Consider the following 24,806-nt stretch of genomic DNA (forward strand, 5'->3'; position numbering starts at 1 on the left):
TTCATTATGTATTACAATGTAATAATAATAGAAATAAAATGCATGATAAATGTAATGCACTTGAATCATCCTGAAACCATCCCCTGACCCTGGTCCATGGAAAAATAGTCTTCTATGAAACTGAACCCTGGTGCCAAAAAGTTTGGGGACTGCTGCTTTAACAAACCCCAAACCTAAAACTCCACAAAAAAAACAATCACCAGTAGTTTAATTGCCCTCTAGGACAAAACTCAAAAACTCTTAAAAGGATGATTTTAAAAAAACAGTTTAAAATGTATCATCTACAACTTTCAGTATGCTGTTAAAAAATAATAAACATGTGGGAAAAAAAGAAACAGGAAAATGTGAAGAAAGAGGGAAGAGAAAAATCAGTCATAGGAAAAGACTGATAGAAAACTATGATTTTAGAATTAACCAATAAACATTATCACAAACTATGATAAATGTGTAAGTGAATCTTCAGAAAATTATGAGAATGCCGAGTAAACAGATTTAAACTATCAGAAGAGGTATGAAAAGTCTTAAAAAATGGAATATTTAGGACAAAAATATTACAAACAACAAAAAAGCATTTTTGTATGGGATGAAATCTGTAAGAAAATAGGTGATTTTTAAAACATGGTAAACAATTTGGTTAAGTATGTAATTATGTACCCCACAATTGTGGGATATGCCTTGTTTCAAATATACAAGAAATGTTATAAAAACTGATGGAATTCTGGGCATAAAGTAGCCTTTAGAAAATTAAACAAACTAAACTAAAACAAAAAATATATGTGTTTTCTTACTACAGTGCAGCCATTCTAGATATCAAAAATAATATATAAATAGCTCATGGTTAAAGACAAAATTAAAACAGAAATTTGATTTCTTTTATGAATGATGGAACTGGTGGATTGTATCTTATTTTCACGGAACTTTTTAACCCAAGCTGAAACTATCAGAAAAAAAATAGTATTTTATTTTGTTTAAAAATCAGTGGCTAAGTATCCATCTCAATGTTATACTTCACCACTGTGCTGACAGTCCTCTTGCGTTCTATCTATGGCTACATACCAATGTTACCCTAAACAGTGGTTAAATAACACACAACCATTATACTACAGTTTCTGCGGGTATGGACTTGACACAGCTTAGCTAGATCTAATGTTTCAGAGTCTCACAGTCTCCACTGAAGCTGTCAGCTCAGACTTCAGTCTCATCTCAACAGGGGAAGAATCTGCTTTTGAGCCCACCGGGTTGTCAACAGATTAAATTCTCTATTGCCTACTAAACTGGAGGGTTCATTTTCTTGCTGGCTTTCAGGTACTGGCCACCATGGGTTCCTAGCCGCTTCTTGTCTAAAGAACCAGTTCTTTCCCACGTGGCCTTTCTCAGCATGGCCACTTGTTTCATCTAAATCAACAAAGGAGAGAATCCACTAATGAGAATAACATTACAACCCTATGAAACAATCACAGAAGAGACATTTAGTCACCTTTGCCATAAGTTATTATTTAGAGCAAGTCAAAGATTCTGCCCACACTCAAAAGGAGAATGCTGAAGGGTGTGGAAACCATGAGGTAGGAATAATCAGAGACATCTTGGAATCTTTCTGACACACTTTTAGCATCTCTGCATATGAACTCCTCATTTTTCTCCACCCAGTGCAGTATCCTGAGAGGTTAACTTTCATGGCTTGTGGTTAGGTATGGCCATGGGAGGCACAAGTGCAGGCAATTGTAAGACTAGAAAATTGTTCATGCCTGTAATCCCAGCAATTTGGGAGGCCGAGGCAGGTGGATCACTTGAGGTCAGGAGTTTGAGATCAGCCTGGCCAACATGGTGAAACCCTGTCTCTACTAAAAATACAAAAATTAGCCAGGCGTGGTGGTACATGCCTGTAGTCCCAGCTCCTTGGGAGGCTGAGGCAGGAGAATAGCTTGAACCTGGGAGGCAGAGGCTGCAGTGAGCTGAGATCACACCACTGCACTCTAGCCTGGGTGACAGAGTGAGATTCCATCTCAAAAAAAAAGAAAGAAAGAAAGAAAGAAAGAAAAGAAAATATATGACATTGTAGTATTTGCTCTGCTGGCCTCCTCCCTTCCCAGGCATGGTTTGATACGAGCTGTTTTATGCTACTAAAGCTCAGCAATTAGGTTGTTGGCTCTCACGGCATCAGCATTTCTCCAAATTATTATAATTTGCTTCCCTTTTACTCATTCCTTCAGGACCAGGAGTGGTAATGAAACTTGGCTCTTGGTAGTCTGCGGTGCTTCCGCGTCTCTTGAATGGTTCCCTAAACTGCGCCCATTGCATTGCAAATAATCTCCTCTTTAGACTCTTTCCAATTATGCTGGGGAAATGTGCCACATGTTTTCTCTGAGACTAACTGAGAAAACCACATGGTCAAATCACAGAAGAAAAATCATACAACTGCAGTAGATGCAGAAAAAGCATTTGTTAATATTCAGCAGCAAACATTGATTAACAATTTTAAAAATAACTAATTTTAATACTAAGAATAAAAGGAAATTAATATAATCTGATAAAGCATATTCTCCAAAATATTGGAGCAAACATGAAGTCAAATGGTAAAACATTGAAAACTTTTCCTTAAGGATTTAAAATAATACAATGATGTTTCCTATCTTGTTACTTAATATTGAATAGGAGACCTAATAAAGTAAGGCAAGAAACACACATAAACACACACACACACACACACACACACACACACACACACACACACACAGAGACTGGGGAAACAATTCTCATTAGAAACAAATGTCAAGAGTATTAACTTATCTAAAATTATCTACAGAAAAAGTGATAGTATTAATAAGAGACATTAGCAAGTTTGAGAAATTAAAAAATAATTATGTGAAAAAATCTGTAGTCAAATATTCCAAAGAGAAGTATGAGAATATGAAATTTATTAGCATTAACTTAATACATCTATGGAATCAATGCAATTGCAATCAAAATCTCAATGTGCTCAGTGTGTATGTGTGTGTGTGTGTGTTTTTGTGTGTGAAGGTGGACAGAGAAAAAAAGAGAGTGCACACACATGGGTGACATAGAAAGCTAACTCTAATGGAAACACAGAGGACTAAGAACGGCTAAGCTGCTTTCCTGAAGAATGCCAACGTGTGAAAGGTTGTTCTACCATACATCAATATTGATTATAAAGCTATAGAAATTAATACAGTGTGCTAGTGGATAGGTGAATGAGCAAATGGTAAAATATAGAAATCTCAGAAGCAGACACACAGATACACAGACACTTGATTTAGGTCAAAAGAATGCAAAGAGCCACAGAAAGACACTATTATAAATAAATGGTTCTAAGTCAATTGGATATTGTAGCAGAAAAAAATGAACCTTGACCTCAAACACATGATATACAGGAAACGTTTAGTGTAAAATGTAATGACTTTTAATAGGAATGTCAAAATCTTAAATCTTCTAGAAAATAAAATAGAACATGTTTTTGACATTGGGAGTAGGCAGAGCATTAGCCAATAAACACTAGACTACATTTTTGTCTAAAATGAAAGACTACATTGATACAGTCTTTTAAATTTTAAACATTTCAGCACATAATAGTTTATATATAAAATATAGTTAAAATGTATACATACCCATAAGTAAAAGAAAGGCAATGCAATAAAACAGTGGGCAAGAGGAGTAAACAGAACCTTTACAAATATAGATAATCCAAAATGACCAGTACTTCTATCCAAAAGTAATTCCTCTCATTAATAATCAAGGAGCTGGGCACGGTGGCTCACGCCTGTAATCCCAGCACTTTGGGAGGCCGAGGCAGGTGGATCATGAGGTCAGGAGATGAAGACCATCCTGGCTAACACGGTGAAACCCTGTCTCTACTAAAAATACAAAAAATTAGCCCAGCATCGTGGCGGGCACCTCTAGTCCCAGCTACTCGGGAGGCTGAGGCAGGAGAATTGCTTGAACTTGGAAATTGGAGGTTGCAGTGAGTCGAGATCTTGCCACTGCACTTCAGCTTGGGCGACAGAGCAAGACTCTGTCTTAAAAATAAAATAAAATAAATAATCGAGGAAAGGCAAATTAAAACCACACAGGAATGGAAAAAATTAAAATGGACATCACTGTCGATGTGGATGTTGCACAGTAACTTATACACACTGCAGATGGGAGGATAAATAGAGACAATCGGTATCTAAAAATAACTATTGGCAGTATCTAGTAAAGCCAAAAATATGCACATCCTATGTCTCAGCAATTCTTTGCATAAATGCAACAGAAATGCATACATATGTTCTACAAGAGATATATACAAGAATGTTCAAGTGGCACTAATTGTAACAGCCATAATTAGAAACAACTCAATAGTTTATAACCAGTAGAATAGCTATCTTTTGAAATATTTATTCAATAGAACATTAATTTGTAATGAGAATGAATAAAATTTCCTGCATGCAGCAATATGGATAAATCTCACAAACATATTGAAAAACAAAACCTAGAAACAAAGAAATATAATCTGTGCAATTCATTTGTAAGATTTTGGAAAAGTGGCAAAAGTAAAAATCAAAACAAAAACAGTCCTAGAACTTAGAACAATCATTATCTTTGCAGAGAAGTAGAAACTGGAAGGGAGTAAGAGAAAGCTTCTAGGGTGTTGGTACATTCTAGTTCTTGATCAGGGTACAGAGTAAGTGAGAATTTTCACCATGTGGAAATCCATAAAGATTTATAATTGCTATTTTCACTCCATGTAAGTTATATGTCATGCTTTAATTTTTCATTTTTAAGCTGATATTATCAAGCACTGGCAAGAATAAGCACATAAGGAACTGTAAAGTACTGCTGAGAAGAATTCGAATTGTTATGACTACATTAGAAAATAATTTATCATGAATTATTACATTGAATGCATAAACTTATGACTCAGAAATCATACTCTATGGCTGCCAAATATGAACATGTGCACAAGAGGACATGAAGTAACAAGAGGAGCATTTTAATCATAGCATCAAGAATTAACCAAGAACTTCACAAAAATCAAATAAATGATTGCGGCATACCCATACAATGCATGAAACACTATCTGGCCACAATAATAAATGGATCCAAGCCACAGGCAACAACTTCAATCATAAAAGCCTAAATTTCAATAAAAAATTAACAACTATGTGATTCTATTCTCCATAATAGGTCAAATGAAAGCCTATTGTAAAGTACAAGGAAAAACAAGGAAGTGGTTTCTGTAGAATTCAAACAGGTCATGTGAAACATACTCTGGAATGTAACTCAAAGTTTTAACACATGCTTGTAGATAAAAATGCAAACTTTAATTAATGCATAAATAAAAGCATCTACATCAGTGACAATAATAATACAAACAGTAATAACGTTTCTAGTAGTTAGACTTCTATGTGTAAGAGCACTGTGACATAGAAATAATAATAACCAACATTCTAGAATGCTTTAAATTTATATGTCCATTACCCCATTATTGAAAAAAGTTATATAATAGCATCACTAAAAGGATTAAACTGTAGCACTTCTGACATTAAATCTTGGACTTCCAGGGTCCATATAATTAAAATCCAAAGTTCTTTAACTTCAAGTCGACTGTCACAAGTGGGATAAGACGATTCTTGGAGTTCTGTTTCTTACATTAAAATAAAGAAATTATACTAGATGTTCACAATCATATGTTTTGATTTTAAATCTCTATTTCTACACCAGTATATGTATATTTTTTCTTTTTTGAAATATATTTGCTCAGTGACAAGCCAAGTAAGATGAAATGTATAATTTTCAAACAAAGATAACTATAGAAAAACAATGATTTTATATTTCCATTAACTAACTTAAAATAATATATTACTATGATTCACCCGGAAGATTTTGTTTCTATTCTAAGGATTTTTAAGTGAAAATAACACTTTAAAGATGATCTCTGAAATCCAAGAGGATCCCAGAAAAGTATGGAAATTAAATATTGGGATGTTTTAAACATCATTTAGGATCTAGTACTCATATGCAGTATCTTTAGTAAGACCCATCAGGAAAATTACTCCTCATTCAATTAAATGAAGTTTCATACAAATCTTTGCTCCATTCTTAGTTTTATCTCTCCAGGGGCAAATGATTGTATTCTCTTGTTTGCTATTAATATTTGGTCAAAGCAAGAGAGGAGTTACATCATTTTTAGAGTATATCATTTTATGCCAATCGCTTCCTAAGCCTTTGACACAAACAGCTGAAATTTCATTATAATATTCATCCTTTAGATCACATCACTGTGGTATTTCTTCTTGTTCATTTCATATGCCATGTGTTATGACCCATGAAAAGGAAAAGTTCATTTAGGAAGTGCAAATACAATTCTGTTACTATATAGGGATATGAAGTAGGAGATACCAGGTGCATCAGTTTCTGAGAAAAAAGTTCCAGTTTAGAGTGCTTCCTATCACAGAGTATAGGAAGTAAAGTGTCACTTCCCCAGATACTAAATTTTCTTCCAGTAAGCTGGTGATTACAGCACATGCAGTCATGATTCATTATGACATGTTCTTCATGTTTGTATCTCTCTATGACTTGAGTATAATTGTTAGAGAAGAAAATAACACCATAAAAACATCTCTGAGTAATTAAACAAGAACTTAATAAGTAACCTCACAGGAGTGATCTGTTTTATGCACATCACTCCTTGATATCTGATTAATGAATGTTTCAGGCCTCGGTTGTCTTGCGGAGTTTGGTTACAATTGAAGCTGCAGAGGTTTAGCTGATGTAATTATTCATGTGGTATAATCTGGACACAGATTTCCTACCTGTCCTTGACAACCTCAGTGATGAGTTACCTACTAACGACTCTTACTTTAAAGGGTGAATAAAGGACTGAGCAGAGCCAAATAGAAGAAAATGGGCTACTTATGGTCCCTTGGGCTAGAAGGAAGCCAAGCAAAAGAGAATGAATCCCGAGGTTACTGAGTCTGACTTTTAAGAAGCAACCATAAAAGCAAAACATTAGGATGATTTGTCATCATACTTCTAAAGTGATGATGAGAAACCTTGTTCTAAGTAGTTACAACAAAGCTACCCCATCTCATTGTCCTGGCGGGATTAAATTTCAAATTCAATAGTAGATCTTGGACTACTCTCCGTATTTGATTTATGAGACTATTGTGTACTGGAATAATTGTGAGAATTCCAAACGATACAGGGAGGCTTTGGGTAAAACAAATGAAGGAATTCTTCCTTTAAATTTACGAACCTTAGAGTGAACATTGATCACTGTGGTCTCTGTAGATAAATTTCTGAATCATAGACCTGCTGCTGTCTCAGTAGGCATGCTGTCATGGAGAGAATTTGGGAATTCTGTTGTTCTTAGAGTAAAACTTTAAAAATTCCAGGGAGTTCGAGTAGTTATAGATTTGAGAAATATGAATCCATGAGAGTAGATTCATTAACTTCAGTGTTTACTCATAAAGAAAACAGTATTAGTCCTAAAAGCAAAGAAAGCACCAATTGAGGCTCAGCAGAATTCTCTAGGAACATGACAGAATAACATTTAGAAGCCCATTTTTTGGAAAGATCTTAATAAAATTAAATATTGGCTTCCAGAATTGGAAAATTATGCACATTTTTTATATTTTTATTTTCAATGTTTTAAGCCTTTAATTGTACTCTTGAAATATAAACTTGAAGGCTGATGTTATTTTTATAAAGGCATTTTGCCTATACTTTGACCATAAATGGACATATATGAAATCAATTTAATGAACTACCTGAATATTCCCATTTGTTGTAATGTATTAAGATGAGTTCATAAATAATAGGACCAGCACTTCTTCAGTTTTAATGGCCCCATTAATAGGATACCATAGCAATTTATTCCCTTCTATTATAATCAATTCCAACATTTGCATTTAAATGCAACATTTTGCATTTAATATCTTTTTTTTTTTTGCTTGAGAAATGAAAAAAAAAATAAGGCCACATTGAAGTTCGGGAAAATGTAAGAATAAAACTAAATAAAAAGTATTATTTTTCTATGGCTGAAATATTAATAAGCTTTAAACAAAGCTAATGGCAATTTTTTTTCAGAGAATACAAATTTATATTAATCAGTTTTATTTCCTTCTGTGGAATGTATTTCTTTAAAATATTTATGTTTTATTATTAATTTAAAAATGTGCACAGCTAAATTTGGGCATTTTTAAAAATCTATGCCTCTGGTTGTGTGTGTTAGCCTGATAATTTAATTATTACACAATATTTAAATTTTTTTTAAATTTTGATAAATGCAATACTAGTTGCTAATGTTTAAATTTCTAAATCACAGATCTGCTGCTCTCTTAGTAGGCATGGTGCAAGGTAGAGCTGGGAATTCTATTGCCCTTATAGTGAAACTCTCAAAATTTCAGGAAGTTTCAATAGTTATAGATTTGCAAAATAAGAATACATGAGCAAAAATTCATTAACTTCAGCTTTTGAAGTTACAATTTTATAAGCAAAGGGAAATAAAATTACAGAAAAAATAACTTTATATTAGTAAAGTCAATAAAAACAAAATTTGCCATATTAATATTATAGTTAATGATCATATTATTAACATTTCTCTCAATTAAATATCTTAAAAGCAAAATTTCTAGAATAAAGCTTCTAAGCAAAATTTATTTTTACACTTCATTGAAGGAGCAAAAGACAATTCATAAGAAGTCAAGGATCAAAGATTTGTTTCTATATACAATTTCACACTATACCCTGGGGACAGTACCTGCCTGGCCTACTCACTTTCCATTTTTACAATCCATTTATAGTCTTATACAATAAAAGACAGTGTAAAACCCAAGTCATCAAAGAAAGACTTAGCAATTACTTTTAGCAGAATTAACTACCATACCAGGAAAAGCAACCGACTGATTTAAGAAAGACTTTCAACCAAAAACTTTGGGGAAAAATCATTTTTTGTTTTTTGATTTTTTTACCCAAAGTCTAATAAGAGGAGTCTAGGCTATTGCACAGTTTAATATATGGCAACTATGGCTTAAAATATGATGATCATGACAATTGTACTTCTGCTCCCAAGATTATCCTTATCTCTTTATACTCCAGCATGGTCACTGGCACCACCTACCACCTGATTAGGGACTCCCATTCTAAGTGTTGAATGGTTTCATGAAGTCTGGGGAATAGTGGCTGCAATATCATATCAAAACAACTTCATGTTACAGGCCAAAGGAAAAGGCTTTTAGCTGTTAACTCTTTGTCATTCCCTTTCCGATGGAAAAAGTCACTACGTCATTTTGTTTTCGCATTTGAAGATCAAAATGGTAGGACTTCAATAGGATGGGAGTTTACAAATTTTATTTCTCTGAACAAGCAGTGAAAGTGACACCTTTCTGATTACACTGCCTTGGACAATATATTAAATTGTAAAAAGTGCCCAATTCTGAAAGATTCTGGTTATATTGTACATTATACAACACCTCAATCATTTTATATAAAAATATTTTCTGAGAGAAAAACTGTGTAAAGATATAAGGCAATGGAGAATAAAATTTGCTGAAATCGTACATAAAGTAAATCTCATTCTTCTTTCTAAAGACATAACTTTGGGCCAAATTTACTGTAAAGTCTCAAGCACGGGACATTTACTATATTTCCAATAGTTAAATTGTAGAACGAACTAACGGTTCACTTAAGATTGCCAGGCCTCCCCTGTAGGTCTGAACTCTGTCTTATGAGATATAAAGGATGTAACATAGGTCACCTTAAAAACATCTAAGGAAATCGGAACTTGTGTGCTCAGGAAATGCATACTCTAAGCTAGTCATCACTGACATTTTGCTGCTCCTCAAGCCTTCGCTGTCACCTGCTATATTAATCTTTTCACAATTTGCCTATGACCTTTGGTTAAGGCCTTTTTGGAGTGTAACAGCATAAGTATTGGGCATCTACATGCAGCACAACATTTATATTGTATATAAGGTGAATCTGCAACAATGGCATAAGTACACCTAATCTTGACAAACCCAATGAGGAGTGTGGAAAATTCTAAAGGGCCAACTTATTCAATACGTAAGGTCATTACATATATTATATTGTTATGTCAATTTAATTATTTACTTTCTCCATTGTTCTACAGCTTTCTGAAATTTATAATGAGCTTGTGTGAAACTATGTAGTAATATTGCTATTCTAGTTTATGCAAATTTATGTGCAAGGCAAGTTGTAGAGCTGATGGATAAGCTTGATTACAAATTCTTAATCTACATTAGATAGTGCAGTTGCAACACTAATTGTGTGATCATAGAAACACTGCTCATGTCCTTTTAAACCATTTAAAATTTGTGAACTGTATTTCCCCAAAACACACTAAAACTCTGCCCAAGGCCTTGGGAGCCCGTCCCTTGCACTAGTGTGCCCTGGATGTGGGACATGGAGTCCAATGAGATTATTTTGAAGCTTTAAGATTTAATGACTGCTATTCTGGGTTTCAAAATTGCATAGGGCCTGTAGCCCCTTTCTTTCAGTGAATTTCTCCCTTTTGGAAATGGAATGTTTACCCAACACCTATACCCCCATTGTATCTTGGAAGTAAAAAACTTGCCTTTGATTTTACAGGCCCATAGGTGGAAGGGACTTGCTATGTCTCAGATGAGGCATTGGATTTTGGACTTTTGAGTTAATGCTGGAATGAGTTAAGTCTTTAAGGGACTATTGGGAAGGTTGGATTGTATTTTGCAGTGTGAGAAGGAAATGAGATTTGGGAGGGGCTAGAGAGGGAATGATATGGTTTGGATATTTATGCCCATCCAAATCTCATATTGAATGGTAATTTCTCATGCTGGATGTGCGGTCTGGTGGGAGGTGTTTGGATTACAGGGGCGGATCCCTCATGACTTGGTACTATCTTCATGATCGTGAGTTCTCACGAGATCTGGTCATTTGCACCTGCCAACCCTACTCTCTCTCTCTGTCTCTCCCTCCCTCCCTCCCTCCCTCCCTCTCTCTCTCTGCTTTCTCCATGTGATGTGCCTGCTCTTGCTTTGTCTTCTTCCTGAGTAAAAGCTCCGAGCTTACCCTAATAAATATGTAGAAATGAAAGACTATGCTACATTTCTATAACCACTATTTACATTATTTGACTAAGATATACACATTTCTCTACGATACAAAGAACTTTAGGCTTTTTAAAGGGCTGCAAAATTCATCTAGTAACAGAATACTACTTAGCACTCTTCGATACATTTTGAGTATGGAAAGATTGTCATATGGGTCCTCTTCTCAGAGGAAGTTATATTTTTTCCTTGGGAATGTATAGATTGTGAAATGATTTAAATACCAAGGAAACACAGCATAGTAATATTTTCTAAAGTCTAGTCTTCAGATCACCTCCATGGGATCACCTGTTGAGCTTACTAAGGACATAGTATTTTGGACTGCCCCCTCACCCCTCTTAATCATATAGTCCCTGAGGATGGAGATATATATTTTGCATTGTAAAGAAACTCTCTAGCTGATTCTTATGTGCACTAAGAATAACCAGCATAAAGTGTACTAACAAAGATGTAAGATATATAATGCATATCAATAAGAGACCATCATGGGGAAGAAGTCAGAGTATTACACAGGTAGCATTTAAGTTGAAGACAGAAGATGATTCGTTTCATATAAAAATAACACAACATTTACAGAAAGAGTATTTTCTTTCAATTTTTAAAGACTTAAATACAGTGAACGTCCTGATTATGGGAACCAGGATAATTGGATGTAAGACTGGAAATCAAGGTCAATGAAGCCAGTGCTAGGTACACAGGTAATGTAAAATAAATATTTGTTGGCTGATTAATTAATGAAGACCTTAAATGGGGAAGTGAGAAATTCAAAGGCATTCTATGAAGTAAATAATAGCAATAGACATCACTTATTTTAAATATTTCTATAAAAATTGTTTTGTATTTTCATTTCCCATGATGTTCAGAACACCTCTCAGGATATATAGATAGTATCCTAAGTTACAAATTAGGAAATTCAATCTTACAAAATTAAAGTAACTTGCCTGACTTCATGCAGTTACCTAGTGAACCCAGGAGTGGCTAATGTCTACCGCCATTGATGCTGCCCCTGCACATGAGAAGGGGGCCTGGGAGGAAGAGGACAGCGTGTACACAGTATGTTCAATGCTTCAGCTGTCCACACACTCTGACTGGTTCTTTGTAAATTTTGTTTTTAAATGAAATCCGTCAACTAAATTTAGAATGCGTATTGTTCTATCTGAATTATGTTTTCACTATTTGCTGGGGGAGAAATAGTCTAGCTCTTTCAATGTAGGCTTTATTTTTAAAATATATATATGTATATATAACAAATACTATTTTTTAATAGTTTTATACCAAAGGCTTCAAGTCTCTACATGTAATCATGTCACTGTTCTTAAAAGTGAAAAACTTCTCCAGCATCTGTGCTGGAGAGGATATGGAGAAATAGGAATGCTTTTACACTGTTGGTGGGAGTGTAAATTAGTTCAACCATTGTGGAAGACAGTGTGGTGATTCCTCAAGGATCTAGAACCAGAAATACCATTTGACCCAGCAATCCCATTACTGGGTATATACCCAAAGATTTATAAACCATTCAACTCTAAAGACACATGCACACATATGTTTATTGCAGCACTATTCACAATAGCAAAGACTTGGAACCAACCCAAATGCCCAGAAATGATACACTGGATAAAGAAAATGTGGCACATATACACCATGGAATACTATGCAGCCATAAAAAAGATGAGTTCATGTCCTTTGCAGGGACATGGATGAAGCTGGAAACTATCATTCTCAGCAAACTGACACATGAAAAGAAAACCAAACACCACATGTTCTCACTCATAAGTGGGAGTTGAACAATGAAAACATATGGGCACAGGAAGAAGAACATTACACATTGGGGCCTGTCGGGTTTTGGGGGTTATGGGAGGGATAACCTTAGGAGAACTACCTATTGTAGATGACGGGTTGATGGGTGCAGCAAACCACCATGGCATGTGTATACCTATGTAACAAACCTGCACATTCTGGACATGTATCCCAGAACTTAAAGTATTAAAAAAAAGTGAAAAACTTACTTCTTCTTTCCCAAAATCAGCCAATTGACCTTAATCGTGCACAAAACTATGAAGTATAATTATTTTCATGATTAGTTTGCTCAGAAGCCTAGCAATAACTCTAGGGTGAGAATGGTTAATGAGTAAAACACATTAACCTATGTTTAGCATTTCTTTTAAGAAATGAGATAGTGATTTCAGTTTAGATGACAATCACCAGGACCAGGCCTGCACATCACTGAATCATCATCAACATAACCCTCACTGATAGCTTTAATGGTAGTGCAGCAACTGCAAAGTTATAATATGACAATGATCTCTAAGGCCCCTACCACCCAGCTCTTCAAATATCACCGAAGTGTTGAGAGGTGAGAATTGTAGGTTATATTTCTTTCTGTTTGGACTCACTTTGTAACTGCTGTTGCTTAAGCCACCTAGTCTATGTGATTGTATTGTAGCTGCCTGAGCTGATTAAGAGATGCCCTGTTGCTGTTCCTGCTGTTAATAATTATCATTAAAAAAATTATGTGGCTTCTCATTTCATTTGGTGCTGATTGTGGATATAAGTTCAGGTAAGGTTCTAGGAACCTAGGTTAAGATAAATTAGAATACAATGCTCAAAGGTAATTAGGGGATGTGTGTGTGTGTGTTTCAGTTTTGAGAGAGGTCACTGAGGTATTCAGATATTTTAATCTAAATAATTCCAATATAATCATTTGGGCATGATCCTCATTAGATCATGCTGAAGCTGAAATTTTTGGCAGCAGCAGGACAGGATAAAAAAAGATTGTATCCAATTAACCTAACTAAAGCTTTTATAATAGGGATATATATGTTGTGGTATTTGTTTATAAAGATAAAGCTTTATGCCAAAGAGAAGGAAAAGGTTGCCCAACCAATAGGTAAGGCAGCACCTCCCAGGGGTTAAAGAAGTTATGCTGAACTTTTTTTGAGGCTTTCCACTTGAGGTCATTCCCTGATGAGCCACAGGGCAAACCTCTCTTTACTCACAGATTTACAAATCTTCCACAAAACAATGAAAATGGGCATCAACCCGACCCTCAGCACCATGATAACAAGGAAGACATGATGGGCCTTGGGGGAATCTTTCAGTACAGTATTTTTTAAAGTGTCATTATTCTTATAAAAATGGAGCTCAGGCCTTTTGCTTTAGCCAGTGGTTTATTCTATTTAATATGCTTTAGTTTATATGAAATACCGGGAAATATAAGGAAGTGAGTAATCTACAGATGTTATTAAAATGAAGTGAAAATGAGGCAATCATAGAGGCTCCGATAAGTTTTCTGGCCTCAATTATCAATGTATTTTGAAATGTATTTAAGAGGCTGAGTCATCTGAATAATTAAGTCAGCAGCTTCTTAGGACCAATTTTTTAGATGGGTCACAAAGAATTCACATCTCAAAGGGGAATAGAATTGAATTTTTCTAATCTAATTTTTCAATAATAATAAGAAATGATGTTTCTAGCTACTTAAATAACTTTTGATGTTTTGGCTGTGTCTCCACCCAAATCTCTTCTTGAATTATAGTTCCCATAATCCTCAGGTGTTGTGGGGAGGGGCCAAGTGGGAGATAATTGAATCGTGGGGGCAGTTACCTCCATGCTGTTCTCATGATAGTGAGTTCTCACAAGATCTGATGGTTTTATAAGGAGCTTTCCCCCACTTCTTTCTTCACTTCTCCTTGCTGCCACTATGTGAAGACAGACTTATTTGCTTCCTCTTCTGCCATGATTTTAAGTTTCCTGTGGGCTCCTCAGCCATGCAGAACTGTGAGTCAGTTAACCTCTCTCCTTCATAAATTACCCAGTCTCAGGTATGTCTTTATTAGTAGTGTGAGAATGGACTAATATACTTACAGACTGTCATCTACTTGTTCTGTAAATATGTGTTAAATTAAATTTGGAACCATAGCTAAATTATGATAAGTGTTACTTAGTGTTTTCAGAGCAAGAACATATGCATGCATTTTGGTTCAATTGTTACATTTTATTATAATGCAGAAAAGTTTAAAATACCACAGATTTCAGAATATTAATTGGAAGTAGATTATATATAACAGTACATTCCAAATATGTAGCATTTTCCCAACTAATGATAATATTAAAGAAAACTTAAGGCATACACATAAATTTTTACTTTGAAGTCAAATATCTGTGTAAGTTTTAGTGAAGTTATGGTGAATATTAAATTATGTAGACAGCAGCTTCAATTTTTCATTTCAGTTTCCACGTATAGATAACACACAAATTGAATTTCTTCAAAGCCATAATTGAATATGTATTTTATGTATATGTGAAATATATATTCAGACATGGCTATAGAAAATCTGTATTTATAACCGGAAAGTAGTATGGAAATTGAGGTATTTAATTATTTTATTATCTGAATATTGAAATAAATATTACATGCAAATAATTTCATCAGATTATGTTAATAAGGTATATCAAAACAATAAATAAAAATAACATTTTAATAATAGTGAAATGGAAAGATATAAATTGTTGAAAGCAGAGAAATGGTAAGATTTGTTTAGAGGCTACAGAATTTAATTTATGCTAGTATAGATCAGTTTAACACATTTAATATTTTTTATCTGAAGTTGAATTATATGTAGATATTACCATCTAAGGCAATATTTTAAGTATCAAATATTACTACATCTTTTCTCTTTCAACAAAGAATCCATCTCAGCTCTTTTATTTTGCTTGACATCTTTCCATCGATCTGTGTCCTTGGCAATCATTGTTATTCACGGACATAATTTGCACATAGTCCTCAAAATTTTCCCTGCCATTTTAATTAGTGGTTTCTGTTCACACTGCAAGAACTGAGAATGCAAGTATTGAATTCAGGTAGTTAATTAATAATAACTATTATTTGCAGGAAAGAAAATATTTTGAAACACAAACCTATTACATTTGAAAGACAAATATGTACGGAAAAACAGTGGAACATATATGGCACTGTTGTAGAGTTATTATAAAAGAATTAAGTCCATGAAAATTATTTCTACCTGCTTAAGTCTCAAGATTATAGATACTCTTATTACATTATCTGAAGACTTAGAATAAAGCCCTGCTTCATGATTCCTCACTTTTAAGTATTATCTATGCATCTATCATGTGATTTTTTTAAAAAAATTCTAATTCATCCATGAAGAAAAGGAAATGACACCCTAACCATTTTGCATCTGTACCCATAGCCCTGATTTTCAATTAGCTACAGATGGTTGAATTATTTTCTGAGGGATAAAAAGTATTTTCTTCCAGATGTATTAGTTTTCAGATAAAAAAATCCAGACACTAAAAAAACTACTGAAATTATGTGTGTGTATATATATATATATATAACCATATATGTATTTATATACGTGAACATATACATGTTCCTCACCTCTTCAAAGGAACGTTTTCCTAATACTGTCTTTGTAAGCTAAAATGTCACCTCTGAATTCAAAAGGGTCAATTCAGTTTAACTCTGACATATATGTTATTTGCCTATGTATATAAAATGACACTCTCATTGACAAGTAATATTAAATACTCAATATTATACTCACTAGATTAATGAAAATGTACTCTGTTTCATTTCCAAACCTTAGTGGAAAATGCTTCTCTAATAACCTATTCATTGGCTGCAAGCTTCTCAGAACATTGTCTTCTATTTTTGGAATAAACTTTTATTGTAATTTAGATTCTACTTCAGGCAAACAACCTGTAGTAGTATTTTCTTGCAAAGTTAAAAAATACTTGCAGACAAACACAAAGAAAAAAATAGAAAGAGCGGACATATTTGCAAGAGAGAATTCTGAGGTGGTAGAGCAATTTCCTAAGTAAACAGCAGTGTTTTCTCTGAAGAAGACTACACAAAAAATATAAAATTATTTAGGCTACTAATAAAACTGTGTTTTGTAATTCTTTATAGGAAAAATATTCATTTGTGGATATAACTGATTTTGTTGACTATTATTAATATAACATATTAAATTACAATTGTATTCATATGTCTACTCCTATTTACCTTTCAATTTTAAAAGTCCCCAACATTTATGATATGTAAAAGCTTAATTGATTCATATGATAGTTTTACTATTCCATAAACAGATAATGATCTTTATTTAAAGTTCTTATAATAGGGGTAGTGTAGATTAATGCCATATTCTAAAACGTTAGAGTGTATTAAAGTAACATAACGTGCATGTTAAAACTCTCACTGCTGAGCCCTACTGCCAGAGTTTCTGATTCAGTAGATCCGGAGCGGGTCTGAGAATGTACATTTCTGAAAAATCTGAGGTGATGCTAATGTTTCAATCCAGGCTACAAACTCGGGTCAAAACAATTACAAGTGTATCTTCACACTTTATTTAAAGCAAGTAATTTCAAAATTAAAAGTTAACCTAGAATGGCAGTATCAATTCCTGAAATTCTATGCCAAGTGTAATTTATGGTAGACAGGGAATCTAACCTAGTTTGATATTGGAAAACACTAGAGAAATCTAGGTTTCTCTTAAGTCACCTGGAATGTTATTTCATTAGATAGATTTATTTTTCGTATGTGAGATTCTTTTATGTTTATAAGGAATAGCAGATCTATGAAATTTTAGATTATCCAAACTATTTTGATTTAAAACATATCAAACTTATAATCTTTCAAAAATACCTAAATCAGGGATTTTTAGAAGTCGGGCTTTATGATGTTTACTATTATATGATCATGATGATTAATTTGTTTCATCTTTAACCAGAATCTGTCGTCAGAGAACCCTAAAGCACTTGCTAGGTGCCATTGTTTTATGAAAGGAGACAGAGAGATACAGAGAGAGGAAGAGGAGGGAGAGGAGGAGGAGGGAGAGGAGGAGGAGGGAGAGGAGGAGGAAGAAGAGGAGGAGGAGGAAGAGGAGGAGGAAAAGGAGGAGGAGGAGGAGGAAAAGGAGGAGGAGGAGGAAAAGGAGGAGGAGGAGGAAGAGGAGGAGGAAAAGGAGGAGGAGGAGGAAGAGGAGGAGGAAAAGGAGGAGGAGGAGGAAGAGGAGGAGGAAAAGGAGGAGGAGGAGGAGGAGGAAGAGGAGGAGGAAAAGGAGGAGGAGGAGGAGGAAGAGGAGGAGGAAAAGGAGGAGAAGGAGGAGGAAGAGGAGGAGGAAAAGGAGGAGGAGGAGGAGGAAGAGGAGGAGGAGGAAGAGGAGGAGGAGGAAGAGGAGGAGGAGGAAGAGGAGGAGGAGGAAAAGGAGGAGGAGGAAAAGGAGGAGGAGGAAAAGGAGGAGGAGGAAAAGGAGGAGGAAAAGGAAGAGGAGGAGGAAAAGGAGGAGGAGGAGGAAAAGGAGGAGGAGGAGGAGGAAGAGGAGGAGGAGGAAGAGGAGGAGGAGGAAAAGGAGGAGGAGGAGGAAAAGGAGGAGGAGGAGGAAAAGGAGGAGGAGGAGCAGGAAAAGGAGGAGGAGGAGCAGGAAAAGGAGGAGGAGGAGGAGGAAAAGGAGGAGGAGGAGGAAAAGGAGGAGGAGGAGGAAAAGGAGGAGGAGGAGGAGGAGGAGGAGGAGGAGGAGGAGGAGGAGGAGGAGGAGGAGGAGGAGGAGGAGGAAGGAGGAGGAGGAGGAGGAAAAGGAGGAGGAGGAGGAGGAGGAGGAAAAGGAGGAGGAGGAGGAGGAGGAGAAAAAGGAGGAGGAGGAGGAGAAAAAGGAGGAGGAGGAGGAGAAAAAGAAGGAGGAGGAGGAGGAGAAAAAGAAGGAGGAGGAGGAGGAGGAGGAAGAGGCAGGGAAGAGGAGGAGGGGAGGATGGGGAAGAAAGAGGCAGAGAAGGAGAAGGACAGGGAAAAAAGAAAAGAAAAACTCACATCTAAGGACAAAACGTCTTCAAAGCATTTCCCCCCCTGACTTCCACCCAGGAATACTCAGGCAGAACTGGCTTTATGCATATTTGACCTGTACAATCACAAGATACCCTGTGTTCAGAAGATCCCTGTGCTTAGTTGAATATTCTGCTGTCGTTGTCTTGAAATTTCTAATAATTTTAGAACAAGCACCCTGCATATTTATTTTGCACTGTAGCCTGTCCTGTCCTCAGGTAACAAAATTAACTCAAACGTTGTTTTTTCTCCTCTTGCACTGTAAGTGTATACTTGTTAAGTAAATGTCTCAAAATTTTAAAAATGAATTAAAGCCGCAAATACTTCTAAGCATATTTACACATAGGGAATGTGTTAAGTATGACAGAATAAACAGAAGAAAACTAAGGTTGGAGTGGGGAAAAGGAAAATAAGCGTATGGATGCTGGGAACAGATAAAACCTGAAATTAATCAAATAAAGGAAAAAGAATTTGAGCCAAAGACTTCCAGGTTTTGGAGGAACACTCCCATGTCTACAGAGGGAAGGACATCAGAGACTTGTAAATAAGAGGAATATACGGTTGAGCAAAGTGGATTATCACAAAATCTACTGTGAAATATTCACAGGCAGATCTAAAACTTTATAAATTGTGTGTGGAGGCATTTCTGGCCTAGAGGAACATAGATAAAATACCCAAATAGCAAAGCTAATCTACTCAATCCATGGCCTCCATTTGGAGGCTCTTATAAATTATTAATTCAATGCATTTTCTGTTACCCATAGAAAAAAATTAATATTTCTTTATTTTTATCAGATTGCACATGTACTTTCTTACAGATCGAAAGAAAATTCTCAGAAGTCTTTTTTTGTGCTACTTTTAAAGGACCACCCTAAGGAAGAGAATGCTTCCATTGTGTGGAGGGAGGCAGAGGGGACAGAGATAAGTAAATAGACATTTTGTTTCCATTATAATTAAATTCCAAGTCTCAGGAAACAAAACATCTAACGTGTTCAATAATTCATCCTCTGTTTGAAATAACAGCACAGTAAAAATGAATTACCCAAGAAATAAAGCACTCTAAAATAGGATATTGGGTTTCCTGTCCAAAAAGGATTTATTTTCATTAAAAAATATGTAAATGGTAGACACTGAATCAAAATTACTCCGGAATTTGAGTAGCAAAATTATAATTGATGATCTTCATAAAGGTAAAATTTATTCTATACTGCATTACATGTTCATGTCCTTAACAGTTTTACAAATAAGATTCCTGAACTTCCAATTCTTAGGAAAATAGTCTTGTTTTGTTTTGTTTTTTGAGACAGTCTCACTCTCTCGCCCAGGCTGGAGGGTAGTGGCACGACCTCGGCTCACTGCAACCTTCCCCTCCCAAGTTAAAGTGACTCTCGTGCCTCAGCCTCCTGACTAGCTAGGGTAACAGGCATGTGCCACCACAGCTGGTTAATTTGTGTATTTTTTTAAAGATGGTGTTTCACCATGTTTCCCAGTCTGATTTCAAACTCCTGACCTCAAGTGATCTGCCAGCCTCAGCCTCCCAAAGTGTTGGAATTACAGGCGTGATCCACTGTGCCTGGCCAATTGGGCAATAGTCATGCAAAAAATAATTACTCTAATCCATCTATATCATTGTCTCCTTGAATTATGAAACTGAAAAGTGCATATATTTTTTAAAATCACAGTAAAATGTATTTTGGAGACAAATGCTTGAGAATCAGGCCACTAAAATTTAAATACTGACTGACAGTTCTGTGAATTTGTGAAAATGCTTACATTCTCGGAACCTCACTTTATCTCAAATTAATGACAACAAAAGAAAAATATCATAACTTTTTTGGAAATTAAATGCATTAGATGTAAAGTGCTAAGAATGATCCCTGGTATTCAGTAGTTATTATTCTTATTATTATCACAATATAGCAAGTCCCCAATACTAATGAAACAATCACAAAAGACCACCCAGAGGAAGTGCTTTATGAAACTGAATTTAACTTCCCAACAAATGTTATGCACACATTTACTAGAGCACATATTGCTTAACTGGCCTGACATATTAGACTTGAATAAAGCAAGGCCTGTGTTTCACTCACTTTTGCATTATTTATGCAAAATTCCAAGCTTAAGAAATATTTGCTGGATTGAAATTGCCATATGACTTCAACTATTGGCACAAATTACTTCCAAACGTTATAGAAAGGCTATATTCTTTAAGATAACAGAATAGGAAGTGATTATAATTTTAGATGTGGCCTGTAAGAGACCTTAGATATCAAGAAACTCAGGATTTTCATTAGAGAGATGAGAAAACTTGACCTCAAGAAGCCAAATTGCGTATCAATATGTAGAGCAAGTGAACACCTGCAGTGAGATTATAACACAAATTCTTCATAAGCACTGGTCACACCAACACTAGGGATTATGAGACCTTTTAGTTTTTAATCCCCAAGTGTATAATAATTTTGCCTTATAACACTCATAACAATAGGTTTCTTTCCACTGTTGAAAATGCCCAGGAAAAGGACAAATCAACCAACTGCCTTGCTCTGCTCCTAGAAAAATGACCTCTTTACTTCCGCAGACACTGTGCTCTTTTTAAAAAGACAGAATCAATGTAAACCCTATGTGCAAAGAAAATGTCACCCAATTATATTTCATTATTTTAAGTGTTATGGATATAGGAAACAAAACAAGAGCCATGAAAATTCTATCAAAATGTTAACCCTAAACATTCTTCCATTATGAGTCAAGTGGATAAAAATACAATGTTAATTTTTTTCAACAACACCAATTACATCTTGGCAAGGATCCAATTACAGTTGATATATCTGTTTGTTTGACATCTTACCTCTTTCTGATGACTAAAGAACATTTTGTTTTAGAGATGACACATATTCCTGAAATGATTTACTTCATTTTCTCACAGAATATCACATCTCAGGCAAATATAGCTACAAATATATACATATGTATATACATATGTATGTGTGTGCGTGTGTATACATATAAATATATATAAATATATGTACACACATGCACATTTTATCATCATTTTGATATAAATAAGAGCCCTATTTACAAAATTTTTGAGAAATAAATGTTAAATTTTATAAAATAAATTTATAAAACAAAACCATTCAAAATTAGCAGATTGGAAAGCTTTGAAGAATATTCTACATACACAGTGAAATTTCTAGTCCACTCATATCTGTTTTCTTATAATAAAAACAATATATAATTTGTCAAACTTTTAGCAGTCTCTACTGATATTACCCATATCTCTTGCTCTTCCATGGTTCCTGGGTGTATTACCAATGCTTGACATAATGCTGGAAAAATAATAAATATTTGATAAATAAATGCATCAATTGTTAAAAAGGTCTACAGAGATTCTCTTGATGCGGAATAATCTGCAAGCATTGTGCTTAAAACAAGTGCTTCCAATAAAAGCCTGATTTCAGTTCAGCAGCCTTCAATGCTTCGAAGATATATGCTTATTACTACTCTGTCCTCAAAAAACCCTCCATATTTTTTTCTATTTTTTAAAAATTTGCTCCTATTTCTTTCCAAAGCATAGCAGCCACTAGACACAGTACAACATTGAGTCACCCCTTTGACCTCCTATCCTCACTTCTTACAAAGATCCAGGAACATGGACCATCTTCCTGTTCCTTAAAAGGGCCAAGCACAGGCAGACTTTAAGCCCTTTGTACTGGCTGCTTATAACCTGTCATGTTGTGGCCCTTAATAATTATTGCCTTGAAGGATGAAACTTTATATTTTTTAAGGCTTTCTATTTGGTTTTTTAAAAATTAAACAAGATCTGCTTAAAGCAAAAATTGCAAGTGATTGTGGGATGGGTTGGATGAAGGGGTGATCTTGCTTCTCAGTTAACTGTATCAGTATCTTTGACTAGAGGGTTTCTTTGGCTTGTCCTCTTACTACATGCACAGCTTTTACTAAGATGTTGACTAAGGAAAGAGTAAGATTATAAAATATGGATTCAGGTCCTTGGGAAGCACTGTAGAAAAAATTTATATGAAGTTTTATTTTTTAATTTTGAAATATTGAAATAATGTGTTAAATTGTGCTATGAAACCATGGAATTGTTCAATTGTCAGAAAGCAAAGTAGAACAAAATATTTCAGAAATCGAAGACAATTTTCTTGATTTTTGTCAGATTTTACACAGAAATCTGGAGAGATTGAGGAACAAAGGCCCATGTCCTCCATTCCCTAGTTTTCCTTGTAGAGGAACGATGGGTTAGAACATTCTTATGTGCTCCTTCGAGATCAAATGTTCTGTTTCACCAAAGTGTCAAATTTGATTTTCTATCCCTATAAGACTATCTTCCATATTATCCTCTTCATATGAATAATTTCCTATACTAGGAGCCATTTACTTACTTTTTCTCCTAAATTCTGCCAGTGCTTTTTCTTTCCGTAGGTATTACAGAGCCAGCTTGCCAAAGGAAATAAGGCTGAGCTACAGTGAGAGCAAGGACAAAAAGGGGAGCACCCAGGGGAGGTTTGCAAATGCTCTTTCAAATGCGTAACGCTGAAATGAAGAGCAAAACGTTGCATAGGATAGTGAGGAGGAAAGCAAGATTTGAAAGTAAACCCACAAAATTACACTTGCATATACGCTTTGATGCAGCAACCCCATGTCTAGGAGTCTGTCCTAGAAATTCAGCTGCACAGAAGTAAAGTGACATGTGCATATGGTAATTTATGATGACATAATTTGTAATAGTTAAAGCTAAGAAATAGCCCGGTTTCCACAAAGAGAGGACATACGTAAACCATAAGTGGGATACAATGCAACATAAGAGTGAGAAAGTTCTCCACTTACTGTGGGAAACAATCTCCAAGATATGTTTGAAAAAACAATCAAGGTAAAGAATCATAAGTATATTATGCTAACATTGTATTAATAGAGAAACTGAGAGGAGAGCATATACTTATATTTGATATTTATTCATAAAATCTCTAGAATTAGGTCTAATAATTTTTACATTTTAATTTCTTTAAAATTTAGTTTGCACTTGTAATTTTACAAAGTGTTACCCATATGTGCTGACTGAGAGGGAGGTATGCTCTCTATGGAAACACACAGATGACAGGAAGTTATTCTTCTACACACTACTTAAATTATCCATATTTGAACTTTATAAATTAAATATCTATTCAAATACATCTGATCTTTGACAAAGCTGACAAAAACAAGCAACAGGGAAAGGATTCCCTATTTAATAAATGGTCCTGGGAAAACTGGCTAGCCATATTCAGAAACCAGAAACCGGACCCCTTCTTTACACCTTATGCAAAAATTAACTCAAGATGGATTAAAGATGTAAATGTAAAACCCAAAGCCATAAAAACCGTAGAATAAAATAAAACACAGGGAATACCATTCAGGTCATAGGCATGGGCAAAGACCAAAAGCAATGGCAACAAAAGCCAAAATTGACAAATGGAATCTAATTAAACTAAAGAGCTTCTGCACAGCAAAAGAAGCTATGATCAGAGTGAACAGGCAACCTACAGAATGGGAGAAAATTTATACAATCTACCCATCTGACAAAAGTCTAATATCCAGAATCTAAAAGGAACTTAAACACATTTACAAGAAAAAACAACAACCCATCAAAAAGTGGGCAAAGGATATGTCCAGACACTTCTCAAAAGAAAACATTTATGCAGCCAACAAACGTGAAAAAAAGCTCACCATTACCGGTCATCAGAGAAATCCAAATAAAAACCACAACGAGATACCATCTCACACCAGTCAGAATGGAAATGATTAAAAAATCAGGAAACAATAGATGGTGATGAGGCTGTGGAGAAATAGGATTGCCTTTACAC

Source organism: Nomascus leucogenys, chromosome 6, assembly GCF_006542625.1.
Source record: "Nomascus leucogenys isolate Asia chromosome 6, Asia_NLE_v1, whole genome shotgun sequence".
Classification (NCBI taxonomy): Eukaryota; Metazoa; Chordata; class Mammalia; order Primates; family Hylobatidae; genus Nomascus; species Nomascus leucogenys.